The sequence below is a fragment of the Enhydra lutris genome, unplaced genomic scaffold (genome assembly GCF_002288905.1).
Source record: "Enhydra lutris kenyoni isolate GAN:26980312 unplaced genomic scaffold, ASM228890v2 scaffoldscaffold27, whole genome shotgun sequence".
Lineage (NCBI taxonomy): Eukaryota > Metazoa > Chordata > Mammalia > Carnivora > Mustelidae > Enhydra > Enhydra lutris.
The window spans coordinates 5965921-5988826 of NW_019154111.1; the positions used below are offsets into that span (position 1 = coordinate 5965921).

The 22906-nt window shown below is 40.2% G+C and overlaps 1 protein-coding gene across 1 annotated transcript in view; it reads left to right on the forward strand.

Annotated features, from left to right (window-relative positions):
• Nucleotides 1-22906, forward strand: part of LOC111151963 (diacylglycerol kinase iota) — a 432202-nt gene that overhangs the window by 126395 nt on the left and 282901 nt on the right. The window lies entirely within an intron of this gene.

Consider the following 22906-nt stretch of genomic DNA (forward strand, 5'->3'; position numbering starts at 1 on the left):
TTAATTAATTCCAAGCTGGAAGCAGGTTTCTATTTGAGTAGGAGCTTCACACTTGGTCATGTTCTGGTTGCTACTTTCATTAATGACTTAGGTGAATCATACATGGATGCTTATCAGCTTATGACCTTGTACTTCTTCTCTTCTGGGAACTAGTGCTAATACCATGATGATGGAAATCAGATTTAGATACTTATAAATGGGAACAATGGACCAATAGTGACCCATAAAATATAACGAAAGATTATAGATTTAGAAAAGATGACAATTAGATTAATCAGTAAATATTAATGCTCATCACCACCAGTGATCTAGGGTTTTTTGTTGTAGTTCATGTTACTTGGAAATTCCAAACCGAAGCCGTCTGGCCATTTGTCAGGATTCTTGGCAGAACTAGTTCCTGAGTTGTGAGGAAAGTTGGATTAGATTACTTTGCTTATCCTGAAAGTCTATTATTTTTTGGAATTACCTTGAGAAACTGTTTTATGAAACACATTGTCATCTCACTTATCTATTATAGAGCTAAATCACCCATCTCATCCATCAAACTTGATTTCAAATAGCTTGTTGCTGTTTGACTAAAATAAAATCTATCCTCAAAGGATAAGGACTGTCACCATTCAGAATGTTCAAAAGAACAGCTGCAGGTTCAGAAGGCATTTCCAAAAAAGAGGAATTTCTCTAAAGTTTTGAACAAGATACTAGAATCTCTGGAAAATACCATTTGCTCTTGAGAGAAATTTTGTGCCTGTTTTCTAGGGTGGCAACTTTGAGTGGACAGTAGTAACTTGGCTGTGTAAAGAGTCACCTGTCACTTTTCTGCTTCTAATTTTACAAGGTTTAACAATATTTTCTGTTGAAGAGAGAGGACATAGAATACAACAACCTATTTTTTTTTTTAAGATTTTGTTTATTTATTTGACAGAGATCACAAGTAGACAGAGGCAGGCGGGGGGAGGGGAGAAGCAGGCTCCCCGCTGAGCAGAGAGCCTGATGCGGGGCTGGATCCCAGGACCCTGGGATCATGACCTGAGCTGAAGGCAGAGGCTTTAACCCACTGAGCCACCAGGTGCCCCTACAATAACCTATTTATAAAATATAAATTATAAGGAATAATAACCAACAAATACTTGAGTATTTATTATTCATTTTAATAATGAAGGGTACAACCATAACCTCTGAAGTCCATGTAGATGTCTTAATTAATCCGTCCCTTAACCTCCTCTAATTGGCCTGAAATTTTTACTTATTTCCTTGTTTTTCATTAAATTTTTCACTTTTTAAGAGACTCTTAACTACTGGGAACAAACTGAGGGTTGCTGGAGGGGAGGCGGGTGGGGTGATGGGGTAACTAGGTGATGGGCATTAAAGAAGGCATGTGATAGAATGAGCACTGGGTGTTCTATGCAACTGAAGAATCACTAAATTCTATCTCTGAAACTAATAATACAGAATATGTTAATTACATTGCATTTCAATAAAAAATTAGAAAACAATCCAACTAGAAGAGAAAGAATATGAACAGATATTTCACTGAACAGGGCATACAGTTGACAAATAAGGAAATAGAGTGCTGATACATTCGGTAACTTGGATGGGTCTCAGGGCAATTCTATTAAGTGAATAAAGCCAATAACCAAAAGATTATGTACTGTATGATTCCATTTTTATATAATTCTTGAAAAATGAAATTTTAGAAATGAAGAACAGATTAGAGGTTGCCAGGCATTAGGGATTAGCGTGGGATGAAGAGAGGTAAACGTGTTTGTAAACAATGTGAGGGATCTTCCTGGTGATTGAACTGTTCTGTATCTTGACTTGCGAAATACGTGGACCTGTGTGAGTTATAAAGTTGTGTAGAACTAAATATACATACACACTTGTTCACACATACCGGTAAAAACACTAGAAAATAGAACAAAACATACTATAGCTCTGTTTGCATTTTTAAATGTTATGTAAATGAAATACAACTGTAGTATTTTGTAATTGGCATTTTTCTTTTTTTATAGTTTTTTTAATTATGTGAGTCACCATACAGTACATCATTAGTTTTTGATGTAGTGTTCCATGATTCATTGTTTGTGTTTAACACCCAGTGCTCCATGCAATATGTGCCTTCCTTAATACCCATCACCAGGCTAACCTATCCCTCCACCCCTCTCCCTTCTAAAACCCTCAGTTTGATTCCCAGAGTCCATAGTCTCTCATGGTTCGTCTCCCCCTCTGATTTTCCCCCCTCCATTTTTCCCTTTCTTCTCCTGATGTCCCCCATGCTATTCCTTATGCTCCACAAGTAAGTGAAACCATATGATAATTGTCTTTCTCTGTTTGACTTATTTCACTTAGCGTAATCTCCTCAGTTCCTTCCATGTTGATACGAATGTTGGGTATTCATCCTTTCTAATGGCTGAGGAATATTCCATTATGTATGGGGACCACATATTCTTTATCCATATGTTTGTTGAAAGCATCTTAGCTCCTCCCACAGTTTGGCTATTGTGCATTGCTGCTGTGAACACTAGGATGCCTGTGGCCCTTCTTTTCACTACATCTGTATCTTTGGGATAAATACCCAGTAGTGCAATTGCCAGGTCACACGATAGCTCTATTTTTAACAACTTGAGCAACCTCCACACTATTTTCCAAATTTGCATTCCCACCAACAGTGTAAGAGGGTTCCCCTTTCTCCACATCCTCTCCAACATTAGTTGTTTCTTGTCTTGTCAATTTTTGCCATTCTAACTGGTGTAAGGTGGTATGTCAGTGTGTTTTTTATTTGAATTTCCCGGATAGCTAATGATGTTGAACATTTTTTCGTGTGTCTGTTAGCCATTTGTATGTCTTCTTTGGAGAAGTGTCTGTTCATGTCTTCGGCCCGTTTTTTGACTTGATGATTTGTTTTCTGGGTGTTGAGTTTAAGAAGTTCTTTATAGATCTTGAATACCAGCCATTTGTCTGTAGTGTCATTTACAAATACCTTCTCCCATTCCATGGGTTGTCTCTTTGTTTTGTTGACTGTTTCCTTTGCTGTACAGAAGTTTTTTTATCCTGATGAAGTCCCAAAAGTTCATTTTCACTTTTGTTTCCCTTGCCTTTAGAGACTTTTTAAAGATTTTATTTATTTATTTGACAGAGAGAGACACAGTAAGGAGAGGGAACACAAGCAGGGGGAAGTGGGAGAGGGAGAAGCAGGCCTTCTGCTGAGCAGGGAGCCCAATGTGGGGCTCTATTTCAGGACTCTGGGATCATAGATGCTTAATGACTGAGCTACCTTGGTGCCCCTGGAGATGTGTTTTGAAAGAACTTGCTGTGGCTGATGTTGAAAAGGTTGCTGCCTATATTCTCCTCTAGGATTTTGATAGGTTCGTGTCTCACTTTGAGGTCTTTCATCCATTTTGAGTTTATCTCTGTGTATGGTATAAGAGAATGGCCAAGTTTCGTTCTTCTGTATATAGCTGTCCAATTTTCCCAGCACCATTTATTGAAGAGACTGTCTTTTTTCCATTGGATATTTTTTCCTGTTTTGTCAAAGATTAGTTGGCCATAGAGTTGAGGGTCTATATCTGGATCTCTATTCTGTTCCATTTATCTGTGTGTCTGTTTTTGTGTCAGTACCATGCTGTCTTAGTGATCACAGTTTTGTGATATAGCTTGAAATCAGGCAACATGATGCCCCAGCTTTGTTTTTCTTTTTCAACATTTCCTTGGCCATTTGGGGTCATAATATCATTTTAAAGGTAAGACCATTCCAAATGCACACAAGAAAAAGTGCTTAACATCACGTGGCATCAGGGAAATAGATACCAAAACCTCAATGAGATACCACCTCACACCAGTCAGAATGGCTAAAATTAACCAGTCAGGAAATGACAGATGTTGGCGAGGATGCAGAGAAAGGGGAACCCTCCTACGCTGTTGGTGGGAATGCAATCTGGTGCAGCCACTCTGGAAAACAGCATGGAGGTTCCTCAAAAAATTAAAAACAGAACTACCCTGTGACCTAGCAATTGCACTACTGGGTATTTACCCCAAAGATACAAATGTAGTGATCCGAAGGGACACATGCACCCCAGTTTATAGTAGCAATGTCCACAATAGCCAAACTATGGGAAGAAATTAGATGTCCCCCGACAGATGAAAGAATAAAGAAAGTGTGGTATATGTAAACAACAGAATATTATGCAACCATTAAAAAAGAAATTTTGCGGGGCACCTGGGTGGCTCAGTGGGTTAAGCTGCTGCCTTCAGCTCGGGTCGTGGTCTCAGGGTCCTGGGATCGAGCCCCGCATCGGGCTCTCTGCTCAGCGGGGAGCCTGCTTCCTCCTCTCTCTCTGCCTGCCTCTCTGCCTGCTTGTGATCTCTCTCTGTCAAGTAAATAAATAAAATCTTTAAAAAAAAAAAAAGAAATTTTGCTATTTGCAACGATATGGATGGCTCTAGAGGGCATTATGCTAAGTGAAATAAGTCAGTCAGAGAAAGACAAGTATCATATGATCTCACTGATATAAGGGATTTGAGAAGCAAGACAGAGGATCATAGGGGAAGGGAGGGAAAATAAAACAAGATGAAACCAAAGAGGGAGACAAACCATAAGAGACTCTCAATCTCAGGAAACAAACTGAGGTTTCCTGGAGTGGAGGGGGTTGGGAAGGATGGGGTGGCTGGGTGACGGACATTGGGGAGGGTATGTGCTGTGGTGGGCGCTGTGAATTGTGCAAGACTGATGAATCACAGACCTGTAACCCTGAAACAAATAATACATTATGTGTTAATAAAAAAAAATTATTGAAGAAAATTCCTATCTCTAGAGACAAAAACAACAACAACAACAAAAACCGTCTATGAAAAACCCACAGCCAGTATCATTCTCAATGGGGAAAAGCTAAGAACCTTTCCCTTAAGATCAGGAACACGACAAGGATGCCCACTCTCACCACTGTTGTTCAACATAGTACTGGAAGTCCTGGACAACAAAAAGAAGTAAAAGGTATTCAAATTGGTAAAGAAATCAGACTCTCTCTCTTCACAGATGACATGATACTTTATGTGGAAAGCCCAAAAGTCTCCACCCCCAAATTATTAGAACTCATACAGCAGTTCAGCAATGTGGCAGGATACAAAATCAATGCACAGAAAACAGTTGTAATTGGCATTTTTCAATTATCACTGTTCTGGAGTTTCACCCATTTTGTTCTGTGGAGCTGTAGTTCATTCATTTTCATTACCAAACAGTATTATTTTATTATATGAATATACTGTATGTAATGTGTTTATCCATTCTGCTTTCATTGGACATTTGAGCTGTTTCCATATATTTCTGTAATAAACAATGCTGATGTGTTTTTGACACCATCATATCCATGTGTGCCAGATATCTACGATCTGTACCTTAGAGTGTAATTAGAAATTTTTGTGCTATGTGCACCTTTAGCATCCCTAGGTAACACCAGTTTGTTTCCTAAAGTGATTATGCCATGTTGCACTCCTTCTAATAGTATGTTAGTTAACTCATTCCATGCCAGACTTTTTAATTTTTACTAATCTGTTGGTTTGGAGTGGTAGAGAGGAATGTGGTGCAGAAGAAGAGGGGGTAAATTTCCATTCTCTGATTACTAATGAATTTGATCATGTTTTCGCTTTTTTTTTTTTTTTTTTTTTGAGGGGGGTGGGCTGGTGGTTCCCTTTCTGTAAAGTACCTGTTAAAATCTTTGGTTCATTTTTTTTTGGAGGAGAATTCTTTTTCCTATTGGTTTCTATTAATTCTTTGTCAGTTATATTTGTGGAAAATAACTTTTTTATTTTGTGTCTTGTCTTTTTTATTTACTTCATAGTGTTTTCCTAAACAGAATTACTTAATTTAATTGAATTTATAAATCTTTCCTTTCAGGATATCTGCATTTTGTGTGTGTTTATTTCTTAAATGCTTCTTTCCACTTTTATATAAAAAAAGATACTTTCTTATATTATCTTCTAAAAGTTACATAGATTTTAATTCCACTTTTCTATCTTTAATCTTCTTGGACTCAATTTTTGTGTATCCTTTGAGGAGGGTCAATTTCATTTTCTTTCTATAAGGATAATCTGTTTCTCTGGGACCATTTATTGAAAAATGTATCTTAGTCTTCTACAGTGCTAGTTCTGTCATAAATCAAGTTTTCATATATATTTTGGTTTCTTTTTCCCATTGGTCAGTTTGTCTATTACTGCCTTACTACCACAGTGAATTAATTGTTAGCTCTTTGTATTAAGACTTGATATCTGTTCCTGCTAAACCTACTTCTAACTTCCAATTCTCCAAGAGTCTTGGCTACTCTTGTTCTCTGCTCTATGTACATCATAGAATTAACCTGTCAAGTTCACCCAAAAGTTTATAGGAGTTTTGATTGGAATTTTATGAACCCAAAGATCATTGAGGAGAGAACTGACATCTTTAAAACATTGTCCTCCTCCACATGAGCAGAACTTTCCTTTTATTTGGGTGTCTTTAATGGCTTTCTGATGTCTTTAACTATTGCCTCTACTCAGTTCTTCCTCTTCTCTTTCTGAAACTCGAACAGACATATGTTAGATTTACTTTCTCACATTTTCTGTTTCCTAATTTTCCTTTCCTTTCATATTTCTTATTTATGATGTGTTCAGGTCGTTTCTTTAGATCTGCATTGTCATTTACCAATTTTTCTTTTCTGTTGCTTCTGTATGCCATCTACCCATTTATTATTTCCTTTTAATTTTAGTTTTCCTTATTAAAAGTTATTTTTATACCTTAAACAGTAGTATTTATAGTGTCTTGTTCTTTAATTTTAACCGTATCTTTTATTCTGTTAAAGCCATCCAACATAATTATTTTATATTCTATTTATGACAGTTTTAGTATTCTAGAGTCTTGTTTTTTCTGGCTTGTACTCATTGAGTCCTTTTCATTTTCCTGTGTTTGAGATTTTAGATGAAGATTTAATGTGTCTTGGTACTTTTTTAGAATTCTCCAAAACCTGGTTTGCAAATTGGTTTCTCTAAAGTATTCATATTTGCTGCCTTTTTTTTTTTAAGATTTTATTTATTTATTTGACAGAGAGAGATCCCAAGTAGGCAGAGAGGCAGGCAGAGAAAGAGAGGGGGGAAGCAGGCTCCCTGCTGAGCAGAGAGCCCGATGTGGGGCTCTATCCCAGGATCCTGGGATCATGAGCTGAGCTGAAGGCAGAGGCTTAACCCCTGAGCCACCCAGGTGCCCTCATATTTGCTTCCTAAGCACCAGGGAAATTTATTAAATCATAGCTACTTTTGGGGTCCCTGGGTGGCTCAGTTGGTGAAGTGCCCAACTCTTGATTTTGATTTAGGTCATGATTTCAGGATTGTGAGATCAAGCCCTGAGTCAGGTTCACACTCTGGACATGGAGCCTGCTTAAGATTCTTTCTCTCCCTCTCCATGGGCCCCTCCCTCGCCCGTTCTCTAAAAAACCCCCGAAACAAAAAACATACTTTATACGAAATATTTGAAGTCTTCTGGACAACACAAAACAAACTCATGTAAAGGCTAGCTTGTAGTCAAATATCCAAGGGAGATCTTTATTTTCTTCCATTACGTAATGCCAATATTCAAGACCGATTTTTTTTTTTTTAATTTTTTGGTAGACCCCTGGAGCTTTACAAACAAATATTTTTATTTTATAAGGTAGCTTACAGTTTTATGTTTTGTAAGGTACTGTCTACACTCATTTACGGTTGGGGAAGAGCAAGCTCAGAGCAATTACACAGTCAGAGTTACAAAGTAAGTGTTCAATTTGGTTGTCGTTTTTGTCCAGTTCACGCTCCCCTTTCCAATACTAATCCTCTGTTTAATGGTGACAGATGCTTTTTAAAAACCTTTGCTGTGGGGCACCTGGGTGGCTCAGTGGGTTAAAGCCTCTGCCTTCGGCTCAGGTCATGGTCCTAGTGTCCTGGGATCGAGCCCCACATCGGGCTCTGTGCTCTGCAGGGAGCCTGCTTCCACCTCTCTCTATCTGTCTGCTTCTCTGCCTACTTGTGATCTCTGTCTGTCAAATAAATAAATAAAATCTTAAAAAAAAAAAAAAAAAACCTTTGCTGTGTTCTAGGAAAGTAACAGGAGAGAGTTTCCTTTAATACTCTTACTTAATTGAATTTTCACAATAACTGCATGTGGTACAAATTATTCTTCCTGTTTTATAGATGAGGAAAATGAGTATAAGAGACATTAAATAATAGAGAGATCATGTATTTATTAAGTGGGAGAGTGAGGCTTCCAGTTCAGGTTACTTTAAAACCTATCTCTGTTAACCTGCTCAGGGCAGCCTGTCTTAATCACTGTTCATTCCCATTCTCTACCACTTCTTCCTGTTGTACCCTTCATAGTCGTTGCATCTGTTAGCCACATGTCAGGTGTTTGCTTACTTATCTATGTCCATTTTCTTCATCAGGATCATAAGCCCAACTAGAAGAGGGATGATGCCTGTTTTATTTACTTCTGTACAACCAGCAATTAGTTTAGAGGCTGAAACATTGTAGGCACTGAATAAAAATATTAAGTGCCTGAAAGTCTGATTCTGAAACTCATTTTATTTTTTTGCTAAATACACTGCCTACTCATTTCTTAAAAACCCTTATTGAATAGAGTTTTTCCTATTATCTTAGAATTACAGCCAAGTACCAAAGCGGAAGACCATAAACATCGTTAAGTATCCCACATTCGAAGTTTAGAGAGCTGCCATTGGTTAAGGCCAGACACCTACTGGGAAGGCCGAGATGAGAAAATTATTCTGCAAAGCCTTCACCTCCACTCTTGTAAATCAAGTGTAATATGAAGGGAAGATGGAAGAGAAGATGTTGCTCTATCTGGAATACAGTGTTAGTGAGGAAAGGTTGCTCCCCAGACTCTATAGCTACGCCTAAGTGTAAAGGCGGAGGGCTCAAAGAGAATAATCATAAAAGTTATGGATGTCCTCCCAAAGGTACTATAGATATTTCCGCTCCCATTAGCACATGTTTCTTGACTTATGGACTTGGCCATCTGGCTTTCCAGTAGAAGAGAAGAAATGGTGAAGAGGTGTCTTGGTGGGATACTGCCAGGCACCAGTGAAGCCCAACCCGGGGTTCTCTCAAGTTTATAGTTACTACAGATTTTGGAAGATTAGTCCCACCCATGCTTTAAGGCCCAAGGACTGGAAACCTTTATTTGGGGAAGTGGGGAATCTAGTCTTGTTAGTATCATCACAATTTTGGGTGAGTTGGAGGCAAACAGAACAACAGAACCTTGTGTGTTAGAAGAAGGTTGTGTGATGCTACTAACATCTTGGGATCAGTGGGAAGATATGCCAAGGTCTTGGTAAGGATAGCCAGTGCTGAGGGAGCTTTGTGGGGATAAGCCCCTGGTTAGTGGAGTGTACTGAACTCCCGTGAGTTCAAGACAATGAGCTCAGTCTGCCCCGTGGTTAGCCAAGACCAGGGCTGCTGCCAGTCTCTTCCACTCAAGTGGTCATTTCCAGAATTCTGAAAAACATAATCTTGACAAACGTTGCCACCATTCTTACCACTTTTACGAAGGAACAGCTTTTCAGAATTTCGGGCACAGGATGGGGAATGGCGGAAGGAGTAGTAGTATCTTTTCATACGTCTTTTGGTAATTAGATGTTTTATTTTGATTAAGTTCAGTTTGTCAGTTTCTTCTTTCCTGGTTAGAACTTTCAAAACTTTCCTATCAAAAAAAAAAAAAAAATCATTGCCTGCTGCAAGGCATGAAGTTATTTTCTTATGTCTTCTTCTAGTAGCTTTATAGTTTTAGCTTTTAGGTTTGTATCAGTGAACCCTCCTGAAGCATTATTTGTATATAGTTTGAGGTGGGGTCAAGATTAATTTTTACCTGCTATGAGTAACCAGTTTTTCCAGCATCATTTGTTAAAAGGATATTCTTTCCAACAGTGATTTCAGTTTCTCTTTTGAAGAGATACATGTGTGGGTCTGTTCCTGGAATCTCTCTTTTTTCCTAACATTCTGTCAGTTCTTTCTTCATTATCATATACTTTTGATCTATTTGTTTTTATAGTAAGTCTTGAAATTGGGTAGTGAAAGTTCTCCAACTTTTTTTTTCAAGTTCTTTGACTATTTTATGTCATTTTCATTTCTATAAAATGTTAAAATCAGGAAAATTTGACTTCTTAACAGTATTGAGTCTTTAAGCACACAAATATAATACCTTTATTCATTTACAGCTTCTTTAATTTTCCTCAGTAATATTTCCCTAGCTTTTAGTGTAAGGTCTTATACAAACTTTATTAAATTTATCCCTTAATAGTTCATGTTCTTGAATGCCATTGTTAATAGTATTTTGAAAATTTTATTTTTCAATCTGTAGTTGCTTATATATAGGAATACAGTTGAATTTTGTATATAGCTTCCATATACTAAAACTGTAAAGTCACACATTAATTCTGGTAGATTTTGTAGATTATTAGAGATTTTACATGGTCATACAATCTGAAAATGAAGATGGTTTTCCTTTTCTATTCCCAGTCTCTATGCTTTTTTCTTTTCTTTACTTTTTCTCTCCCTCTCCTCTCACTACACTGGCTAGGACTTCCAGTACAATGTGGAACTGAACTGGTGTGAACAGACATCCTTACTTTGTTTCAATCTTAGGGGGAAAGTGTTTGATCTTTAGCATCATGTATGATGTCGTGTGAAGATTTTTTTGTACATACGCTATATCACATGGAGGACATTTTTTTTTTCTCTCTCTGGCTTATTGAACGTTTTTATCATTATTTATTTTCTCTTTGTACATTTCTTTCCTCCCTCCCTCCCTCTCTCTCTGTCTCCTGCCCTCCTTTTCTGGCTGTCTGCTAGACCCTCTCTCCCTCCTTACTTCTCCTTCCCTTCCTTCCTTCCTTCCTTCCTTCCTTCCTTCCTTCCTCCTTCCCTCCCTCCCTTCCTTCCTCTCTCTTCTTTCTTTTTCTTCCTTCCTTCCTCCCTCCCTCTCTCCCTCTCTTTCTCTTCCTTCCTTTCCTTCCTTCCCTCCCTCTTTCTTCTTTCTTTCTTTCTTTCTTTCTTTCTTTCTTTCTTTCGCAAGTAGGCCTACAACACATATGTGAATCATGAAGATCCGGGGAGTGATGAGTTAGTTGCTAGGGAGACAGGGAAATGAAAAGAAAATGTCCACCTGCAGGCCAGACCGGATGGGATGGACAGAGGTCATACAATGATAATATAGACAAACTGAGCTGGATGAACAGACCTGATTTCTATTCCTGGCTTTGCCACCAGCTAGCTATTTGACCTCAAATAAGTCACTTTGCTGTCTACCTAGCACTCAGAGATACAGTGGAGAGCCAAGTTGAGCTCAGAATTTAGTAGAGTTGCAAATGTGACAAAAAGATTTGAAAAATAAGAAACACGAGAACAGATTGATGTGCCTGGACTTCTTATGTCTGCTAAGGAGAAGGCTAAGAGTTGGGTGAGTTTATACTCTGGTTTACTAAACCAAGACAACCATAAAGCTGTTCTCTGGTTTCATGGTGTCTTGATATCCCTTTTCTCTAATACCACATGCTCCTGCTCTTGGTTTCTTTAGTTTTATTATAGTTCTTGAGATTATAGTGGTTTTCCCCTAATTCTACCTTTAACAAGTTGTTTTATTAAAGTCTCGTTATTGGAACAATCGGAGGTGAATTCAGTTTTGTTTTTTTGTTTGTTTGTTTTGTTTTGTTTTGTTTTCGCCAGGACCCTTCCCTCACTGATAGAAGTTGGCAGTGTCTTCTCAACATATAGGTATGCTCTTGGGTCTTTCTGTAAACCTAGCCATTATGCCTAGGGCTGACCTCAAAGTAGGTAAATAGGTCTCTGCTTCTAACCCCAACCTCCCACCCAGACCTCATTTATATTTACAGTATTCTGGATTGTGCCTTAGGAAAATTGTTTTAACTGCTTTGAATGTCATTTGACTCTGTTCCTTTGGGTCATGCAAGTTTTTGCATTTTTATGAGTTCCTTTTGAGAACGCAGCTACTCTTATGAGAGACACATCCTAAACTCCCTTCAGTTGACAGAATTGTGTTGGGGGAGCTATTCATTGATACCACCAGTGGAGGAAGATTGTGGTTGAGGCATTGTAGGTGCAGGGTGATGGAAATCGAAGGGGTAGGGGATGGTGTGTTAGCATGGAAATGAAGCAGGAGGCTCTAATGTTAAATTCTTCCCGTTGATAGTTTTATTGGGAAGAACCCTATGGAAATCCAAATCCCTTCCCCTAGAATTTCTGTGATTCCCAGAGGGCTTATGTTCTTAAGGTTATTTCTGTTCTCAGGCCCATGCTTTTTCTAAATTTGTTCAGTTTTGGATTATCCTTCTATTCCAGTAGGCAACATCTATTCTGTATTCATTGACCTAGATGTAAAATTCAGCTGCTTTAAATTCCACATTCATAAAACTCCACTGCCTTTAAGACAAGGAGGAGACCTCCCTGAAGATTTAGGTGCAGGTGGAAAATATGGAGGAGGAGATGAAGAATGCATTTCCATCATAGCATCTGGCAACTTCCACTTGAATGTTAGATGGTATTTTTAAAATGTCCTTCGGACACCCTGACACCAGGGCATTTTCATTGGGCACTTTCAGTCCATTGCACACCCAGATCTTGTGCTATCTCTGGATCCTTCTCTTCTCTCTTTCCCTTTTATGGGGCATGCAGAGCGATGGAGCCTTTGGAGCCAGACATCTGGGCTCCAGTCTTGGCCTTATTACTTATTTAGCTGTATAGCTTATATAAGTATTCTGACTGCTTAATGTCAGTTTTTCCATTAGCAAGATGGGCATGATAAAATTACCCATTTCCTAAGTTCGTCATGAGTATTAGAAGTGTGTAGTGGATGCTTGTTTTCCTGCCCACATGCCTTCTCAGGACTGAAGCGCTCCTCTTTCCAGCTTCTGGGAACCTTGGCTGCCAATGGTCTATAGCTGTACCCCTTCTTGGGCATGGCCCCTGTGTAAGACAATCTCTAGTCCATGGTTATGCTCTCCCAAGGGGCTGCCGATACCCAAAGACTGGTGGATGTGGAGTTGCAAGGTCTCGTCTCTGCCAGAAATTAGAACAGTTCTGGAGGGCCGTTCCAGCTCCAGAACCTCATGTTCGATCAGCTACAGACTTTGTGGCAATTGCATCACAGTTCAGCTTCTCACTGCCAGTTCTGTTTCCCTCACCAATTCTCCAGTAAACCTGAATGCTTCTGTCTCAGAATCAGTTGCCAAGCGAAGACAAGATAGCGAGAATTGTGAAAATTGAAGAAGGTAGGGAATAAATTGTTATTATTATTATTTGGGGAGTGAGATCATTTATTTTAGGAGATTTTCTAGAATATTCCAGACATGCATGGACCTACACAAGGAATTCTATATAATAACTTGAACCATGAGTAGTGAAAATAAAATCGTCCCAAATTTTGACAATGGAAATATGGTTGACTTTTTAAAATTATTTAAGTTTATTATTTTTTTTAATTTATCTTACTAGAACATATTCTAAATAGCCTGCTCCAATAGAAGTAGAACCTTGTTACTGAGTAACTGACTCTTACCTGATTCTTCTGGGCACTGTAATTTCATTGTCTCTCTATATTTGATTAATAATCCCAAACTGATGGAGGGGCTAAGAGTTTATATCCCCATAAGATAGAAGAGGTTAACCTATGAAAAACTGATGAGTTGTGATTTGGTAGACCACGAGAAAAGTTAATGCCACAGAGGTTAAGTTTTTATCGACCTGTAGAAAGATAACTAATTTCACATCTGATTTAGCAATTATTTTATTTTGCATTTTTAAAACTTATTTAAATTCATGCATACATACGGCAATATTAATAATACAGTAATGTTAGCTTCAGGTGTACAATAAAGTGATTTAACACTTCCATATATTAGCCGGTGCTCATTAGAAGTGCCCTCTTTAACCCCCATTACCTGTTTTACCCATTTCCCCGCCCCCTCCCTCCTGGTAGCCATCAATTTGTTCTCTATAGTTAAGAGTCTGTTTCTTGGTTTGCCTCTCTCTCTCTTTTTTCCCTTTGCTCATTTGTTTTATTTAACAATCTTTTTAGATATTTCTTTTCTATCATAAATCTCATTTCTTATACACACTTTGATTTTGCATTTGTCTTTGCTGCTGGCTACCTCAATGAGTTAAATAAAACTTCGTTGGGGCACCTGGGTGGCTCAGTGGGTTAAAGCCTCTGCCTTCGGCTCAGGTCATGATCCCAGAGTTCTGGGATCAAGCCCCGCATCAGACTCTCTGTTCAGCAGGGAGCCTGCTTCCTCCTCTCTCTCTCTGCCTGCCTCTCTGCCTACTTGTAATCTCTGTCTGTCAAATAAAATAAATAAAATCTTTAAAAAAAAAAAACTTCGTCAGTTGCTCACTATTTGTATGAGAATGTCATTTTTAACAGTGGCTTTTCATAGGAATGTGTTTCTGTTTAAATATTGTTAGTTTCTGAAAGGTAACATTATGACAGGAAGGTACCCAAAGTCCCAGGGGGCAACTGGAAAAGAGAAGTCAACATTCTGAAGTTAGCCAAACCCTCTCATACGACATCCAAACTTGGGGTCTGTTTTGGAAGGAAGCGTACTTGTCAGGGTTGCTGTAATGAAGTACCACATGCTCCAGTGGCTCAAACAATAGAAATGTGTTGTCTCCCAGTTTGGGAGAACACAAGTCTGAGATCAAGGGCCTGGCAGGGTTGGTTCCTCCTGGGGTCTGGAAGGAAGAATCTCTTTGGGGCTTCTCCCCTAGCAGCTGGTGGGTTGCTGGCAACCTTTGAACTTCTCTGGCTTGTAGACACATCACCCTGGTCTCTGCCTTCATCTTCACACAGTGTTTTCCTGTGTGTCCGTGTCCAATTTTCCCCTTTTTATAAAGACGTCGGTCATATTGGCTTAGACCTAACCTCATGTCCTCATTTTAACTTGATTACCTCTGTCAAGACCCTATATCCAAATAAGGTCATTGTTCAACCCATCACAGTCTGATTCTTTTTCTCCATTCCCAAGGCTTACTTTTTACCCTCAGATACCTTAAGAAGAATGTCATTAACTCCCGATGAATCCAGTTGGGAAATCTCTCTTCCTCGTTTTAAGATGAGGTTTATTGCCACATCTCACAACAAGTCCATGCTGGTGCTGCTGTAGGAATGTAGTTGTCATGAATGAGGCTTGGGAAATAAATCCTGTTTAACAGATGAGTTCACAAGTTCTCAGGGGCACTTAGCAGCCCCAGTGCTTTACAGATTCAACAACAACCAAAAATGCCTTTTTTGGTGTGGCTTTTATTTTCATGAATACAATTAAATAAATAATTTTAATGGCATTTGGATGGCATTTTAAAAAAACACATTGGTAAATTTGTCTGAGGCGAGAGTACGGTGCTTTTTAATTTTCCCTGGGCAGGTAGTCAGGTTGTGGGGGACGAATGATTTCTTTGGAAACCGTGGAATTATTTGCTGTGAGTAGAAGAAGGACCTGCTGTTTGAATAACCCCTTTGAACTGTCTGACACATAATGGAAGCTTGTTAAATGTTTATTGGATGAATGGAAGTGTCCAGGGAACTTGGAATATTTGACAGGAATCAAATAAAAAGCACATATTTATTCAGAGATTCACCATATACCTACCTTTGGCTAGACGCTGTGGGGCTGCCAGTGTATGTAGGAGAATAGTAATAGTAGTGAATATTTTCTGTGCTGCTTGCGTGCCAAGTGTCCTACACACCTTTTAAAAAAAAAATTGTCTCGGAGGGTGCCTGGGTGGCTCAGTGGGTTAAGCCTCTGCCTTCGGCTCAGGTCATGATCTCCGGGTCCTGGGATGGAGTCCTGCATCGGGCTCTCTGCACAGCAGGGAGCCTGCTTCCCTCTCCCCCCTCTCTGCCTGCCTCTCTGCCTTACTTGTGATCTCTGTCAAATAAATAAAAATCTTTAAAAAAATAAAATAAAATAAAAATTGTCTTGGAGTTTAGCAATATTGTTCTTATTTGACATAAAAGGACACCAGGGCTAGAGAGTTCAAGCACCTCGACTGTATAGCTAGTGATTGGTAAGGTCAAGTGTGTTCTTAATCTATACACTTGGATGCCTCCCAGATTGGCCTCTTTCTGGGAGAAGCTTCTGTTCTAGTCGTGGAGCTGGGACATTTATAACTGAGGCAGTTGGAAATTGGGCGTAGTAAGAGTCTAGCCATATTGCATGTCTTTTTGCTACATACCTGTGTGCTGTCAGCATTTCATAGTAGTGTGGGGTTGTGTCATGGTTAAGTATGTGCAATGTGGATTTAGATGCCTGGATTCAAATCCCACTTGCACCTCTTCCTCTCTGGGTGCTTTTGGACACATAGCTTAACTGTTCTGTGCTATCATTTTTTTAAATTATAAAATAGAGTATAATAAAAGTACCTCCCTCATTGTTGTGAAGGATATGTAATATCTGTAAAATGATACTGTACCTGGCAAAATGTACCTCCTGCTAGAATATAAGCTTCCCAAAGTCAGTGATTTATGCCTGTTTTGTTCATTCATGAATCTTACACATCTAGAACGGTGCTTGGTATAAAACAGACATTCAGTAAATACGTCGTTGAATGAATGAATATATTTCAATGTGTAAATGCCAGGGCTTAGTCACATTGGCAGATGTAATGAAGGAGTCACATGCTTGCACAACTATGTAGAACGTGGTTCTCAACCCCGGATACACATTAGAAATACCTGGGAAGCTTTTTTTTTTTTTCCTCATTTTTTTTTTATTATGTTATGTTAGTCACCGTACTGTACATCATTAGTTTTTGATGGCGTGTTCCATGACTCATTGTTTGCGTATGATACCCAGTGCTCCATGCAGTCCGTGCTTTTCAATAGACTGATGTCAAGCTCCGCTATAGGCCAAGGTTGGGCACCCCTCTCGGGGAATCACTGTGAAAGTAACAGCTGAAAACGTAAATACAGGAGTACCGTGTTGAAGAGTCAACACAAGAAGCAATTTTTTGAATGACTTATAATCCGTAGGAAGCGGAAAACATCCTTTGTTTCAATAATTACGTTCGCAAAAATTTCAGTGCACCATAAAATGGTCAAAAACTACTTTGCATTCATGTGTAATACGGATTAGGATTTAGGCTCAAATAATCACACAAGGTTTGTTCCCCTAAATAAATCGCTGGTGGTATATTTGGAGTTTGTGTGGGGCTTCGGACAGTTTTTGTTTGTTTTTTGGTTTTTTTTTTTTCCAATCTTGTGGACTGTCCTTAACATTGCAGGCAGCTCTCTAGATCAACCAAGGAGTATTGTAGGCTGCTTTGAATATAAACAAAATTAGTAACAAAATAGCATGTATGGGGGAAAGCTCACCAACCCATACACAGTGATGAAGATCCCTTTTGAGGCACTTGGGGAATTAAACCAAGGTACGAACTACCTGTCTAGACAGCCGCTTCTTTTGTAAAACAAGGAGATGAATTCACCAATCTCTACGTCAGTTGCTTCTCTTAGGAGACATCCTAGCTAAGGGAAATTTTTTTCTTTTTTTAAGGTTTATTTATGTATTTGAGAGAGAAAGATAGAGATAGGGAGAAGAGAGCATGACTGGGATGGAGAGGGAGAAGCAGGCTCCCACTGAGGAGGGAGACTGACATGGGGCTTGATCCCAGGACTCTGGGATCATGACTCGAGCCGAAGGTAGATGCTTAACCAACTGAGCCGCCCAGTTGCCCCTAAGGAAACTTTTGTTCCCTTTGGTGCTTGCTTCTCTGCTCAGCAGGTGGGGTCCTCATTCTATTCTATTCATAGAATCACCCAGAAAGAGAGTTGGCAGATGGGGATGGACTGCATATAGGAGCCATATTAATGTGGAATCAGGGTGGAACCAGGGCGAATTGAGAGAAAATTGCAAATCGGATAATTAGAGGGTATCCTGGCTAAATAACCACTTACATGTTTTCCCATAAATTTTTAAAAATTTTCTTGTAAAGAGTATATGCTACACATTTATTTCAATAAATACGTTATAGAAATATTAACACTATCCTATGCCCTTTACAAATGTCACAGCAATAGGATTTTATTTTACGTTGATCACAAAGCCATTTTTATGTCTCTCAGGCTTCTTAACCCTGAATTCTACCTCTTTTGCCTTTTTCTTTAAAGAGCTGCTTTGAAGGATTTCTGGCCCTCTCTGCAAAGTATATCACCGAAATGCACAGCCTGGCATATAATTCAAATCTTCCTAAATCAGATTTCTCAACCCTTGATCTAATCAGCAAGCTGTTTTGCTTAGGTTTTTGGTCAAGTTCATTCATTAACTCAGAAAGCATTTATTGAATATTTGCTGTGTCTACCCCGGGGCCAGAATATAATAAGATTAGGGGATGAATTGAGCCCTGTCCTTTAGCAGTTTGTAGTCTTACTGAATGAAGTGGAGGAAATAATAGAATGCTATTTAAAATGTATGATGGCTTTTGTACTTTAAATATGTTTGAAGTTTTTCATGGCAGGTAATTGACATTAACCATGACTTTGTGCACCTAAAACTGCATTATAGAATATTTTCTTTTCGTTTCTGCTTCCCAGTTAATACCACAGTTGTCCTTTTCCAAGATTCTTTTGCCATCATAGCCATCCCAACAAAGTGTTTTTGTAAAATTGATAGGAAGGACCACCGCCATCTCACTGTCTGATTATAGGTTTGGGAGGATTCTGGGCGGGAGGGAAAAAAAATGAAGTTGAAACTCCATCAATTTTTTTTTTTAACTGAACCATACTGTAACGTAAAGCCCCTGCCAACTCAGCACACCCCAAATTCGACCACTTTGAAATGTCATCTTCTACAACCAAGATGAACCCACATAGAAAAATAGCTTACACTCATTTTATTTGCGGTCTGAAAGAATTCAGTTGCTTTCTTATTTTGGAACGTAAAGTGTGTGCATATATGAGCTCTTGGAGAGAAGAATGTTCTCACATGGCTGTTTAAAAAGAGGAAAAAGCTGCCATCAGAAGTCACCTCCTGCCTCGCTGTAGTACCTATGATGAAGTTTTAGAACATTGGGAGGTTCAGGGGTGGGTTCCGGAGCCGAGGACCAAGAAAGAATTCTTTTTGTTTTTTTAAAGATTTTTAATTTATTTGACAGAGATCACAACTAGGCAGAGAGAGAGAGAGAGAGGAGGAAGCAGGCTCCCCACTGAGCAGAGAGCCCAATGCGGGGCTCAATCCCAGGACCCTGAGATCATGACCTGAGCCGAAGGCAAAGGCTTTAACCTACTGAGCCACCCAGGTGCCCTGAAAGAATTCTTTTTTTTTAATTTTTATTTCTTTTTAAAATTTCTTTTCAGTGTTCCAGAATACATTGTTTATGCACCACACCCAGTGCTCCATGCAATACGTGCCCTCCACAATACCCACCACCAGGCTCACCTAACCCCCCACACCTCTCTCCCCTCTAAAACCCTCAGTTTGTTTATCAGATTCCACAGTCTCTCATGGTTCATCCTCCCCTCTGATTTCCCCCAGCTCACTTCCCCTGAGCCATCAATTTGGTGCAAAATGGTGGTGGTTTATTAAAGCGCAAGGACAGGACCTGCGGCAGAAAGAGTTGCTGCCCCAGGGTTGTGAGGGGTGGCAGGTTATATAGCATGGGGTTGGGGGAAAAGGTTTCAATAGAACTTTCATATGCTAAAGAGGACCTACAAGAATAAGGTTGTTTTTCCCCTCTGGCAAGGTATTTCACATAGGATGGGAGATTCCTGGAAGAATGTCACACGTGTCCCATCCTGGAGTGGGGAGAGGGGGAAGGTTGCAGGGTGTTAGCTTCCGTTTTCTCCTCAGCCGGCCTTCTGTTCCTCATCACCTACGAATCTTTCTCCTGTTCTCCTTCTAATGTAATAACCTCTTGTGAGGCCCATTTGCAGCTACAAACCAGGACCGCTCTGATGGTTCTTACTTATCTTCCTCCTCATAAGTGTTTATGTATGTCGTACGTATACAATTTTCCTCTAGTCATGGTACAGAAAACCGCCCTTATTATCGACGACCAGGGATCAATAGGCAGCAAGAGGCCTTACGTACTCATTTCTGTTCTCGGGCTGGGCAAGAGTGCCAATGGACTCTGCTTTCCTTGCCGGGCTGAGTCATGGTTGAGGGTTTGTGGGTCTGTTCCCTTACTACCACGGTGCTCTTCTGGAGACACACTGAGCCCTCCCACCCTAATCTGGTTATTTCGGCAGCGTGTCCCCTCCTGGCAGTTTTCATTAGGAACACAGGTTTTGGTGGTCAGAGTCTCCAACTTCTAGTCGGTTCAACTCATTTGTCCCGTGGTGTCCACTGTGCCCACAGAATTGTGTTCCCTCCCTTCTTTCTCATTCTGACCACAGCTTTCTGTGGCTGTTCATGAAAAGATGAAGAACTTGTCTTTTTCCTCATTTACTCAAGATTTAGGTATTCTTCAGCTCTTTCAAGGCCTTGTGCTCAGGCACTGTTTGTTACCTTAAGGAACCAAAGGTGGGACCTGTAGATTCTGACATCAAGGAGATCTGATTTTCTTGTGATGAAAACCTTGACTTGGAATCACATACAGCCTCCTTCAAAGCCAGAGGAAAGTCCCAAAGAAAAATGTTACACAGTTCCTTGAACTCGGGTCAAGAAAAATGCATGGGCCACAAAGGAGCACCATATAAGAATCTTCCAGTGTTCTTTCCTTATTGCTCAGTGGAACGGAACATACTTTGGGGTAAAGCCCTGTGATACTGTGATTTATAAGCAATATATATCTGGTCGTCCAGATGACCAAAATATATTTCTCATACTTATTTGGTCTTCATCCACATACTTCTGCTCACAACTCCTGAAACCTGTGATAAGGGCGAAAGAGTTTTTCATTATGTTAATGAAGGTGCCTTTGTACCCCACCCAAGGTGGGGGCTGTTTGCCCTGAGGACTGATTTTGTGATGGGAGGGTTGGAACTTTCCGTCCCAATCCCTTTTCCCTCCAGGAGGAGAGAGAGGCTGAAGGTTCAATCAGTAGCCAATGGCCAATGATTTAATCATTCTTGCATATATAATAAAGCCTCCCTAAAATCCCAGAAGAGTGGGGTTCAGAGACTTTCAGTGAGTAGGTGGAGGTGCTGGAAGAAGGAAGCCCCTGGAGAGGGGATGGAAGCCCCACACCCCTTCCCCATATGTCACCCTCTGTATCCCTTCGGCTGACTGTGGATTCATATCCTTCATCCTCTGCTTTAGTAAATGGATAAACGTTAAGTAAGTGTTTTTGTCAGTTTGGTGAACCACTTTAACAAATGAATCAAACCTAAGGAGGAGGTCATTGGAACCTCCCATCTGGAGCTGGTTGGCCAGAAGCCCAGGTAACAGCCTGGGGCTTGTGACTGGCATCTGAAGTGGGGGTGGGGAGAGGTCCTGTAGGACTGAACCCTAGACCTGTGGAATCCCATGTTAGCTCTGGGTAGAGAGTGTCAGAATTAAGTTGAATTCTGGGACACCCTGCTGGTGTCTGAGAATTGCTTGATGTTGGGGGAACCTTCCAACTTTGGAATTGGCTCTGGGAACCCAAAAGAGTCAGTGTCGGTGAAGGGGCCAAAATGGATGTTGTTAATTATTTGCCTTGAGGAAAGAGAGGATTGTGTCAGCAGAATGTCTTCATTAAAGGTCTACACACTTGTAACGACTCTTTGGGGGATTATATAAAGCAAGTACATTGTGTGTGACCCAGTGGGAGCTTCCGAAAGTAGGCTTCTGGCAAGTTTGATGGGATCACTTTCGACTACTAAAGACCTTGATGTTATTTCTAAGACTTCCCGTGTGGGAATATGAGAGCAGGGGGGAGAAAAGAGTGGGGCACTTGCTGAGCTCTTAGACACACTTGGCGGTTGATCAATGGCTGCACGATCTTGGATTCCTTTTTGGATTCTACCCAACCTTTCTATGGGTTTTGAGGCTACTGTTGATCTTGGTCAATTACAAATTCCATTTCTGGGTGGAGTTTGCAGAGATCAGGGAACAGAACAGAGAGATCACCTGCCTTTAGATTCCAAGGGAGCTTTTACATTCTGCTCTCATGCCTCTCCCTTTCCCCGGCAAGTTCCTTTCCCTTCCCGGGCTCAGTCATGATGGGATTCACTGTACATCTGGCAGTCGCTGCCTTCCTTTCCCCCACGTCTACCTGTCCGCAGCCTTGTTCCTCTGTATAGTGAGATGAGTGAAGGAGTCTGAGGATCTGGGCCTCCCTGGGAACCCTGTGTGTCTGCAGGTCCTGTGTCTGAGATGGCAGATTCTACTGCTGTGTTTGCATCCTCTGAGATAGGGTGCTGAGAACTAATGGGGATAAAGTACAGAATGAAGTTGTTGATGCTTTCCTTCAGGGCTCCCCCTCTTTGATGGGCCTGGGTAAGTTAGTGCTCCCCACTTGCCCAAACGTATTTGCTCTTGCCAACCCAAATAAAGAGGAAACCAAGGCAAGCTTGAATTATCAGAAATTGACTTTATTCGAGAATAGCATGGGAGTTGCAGTTCAGGACACAAAAACCGTAGCAAACCACGGGCAAGTCTGTTAACAATTTGGGGTGGGCTGTTTTTATGGCCAGGAGTGCAAAGAGCAGGGAATCTAGCCTGAGTCCAAGCAGCAGGTTCAGTGGCTTGAGGATGGGGAGACAATCTTGGTGGATGTTCATTGATTGAGAGAGAGTTTTCCAGTCATCTGCAAATTAGGCATTAATCTGAAATCCGTCTCTAAGTTCTTAGATTTTGCTTTCCTCAGGGTGCATATGGGAGATTCTCCATCTCATAACCTCTTTAGATTAAAGCCTTTCCACACTCTCATGGAGCGGCTTGAAAACTTTAGCTCACAGAAGGAAGCATGTGTC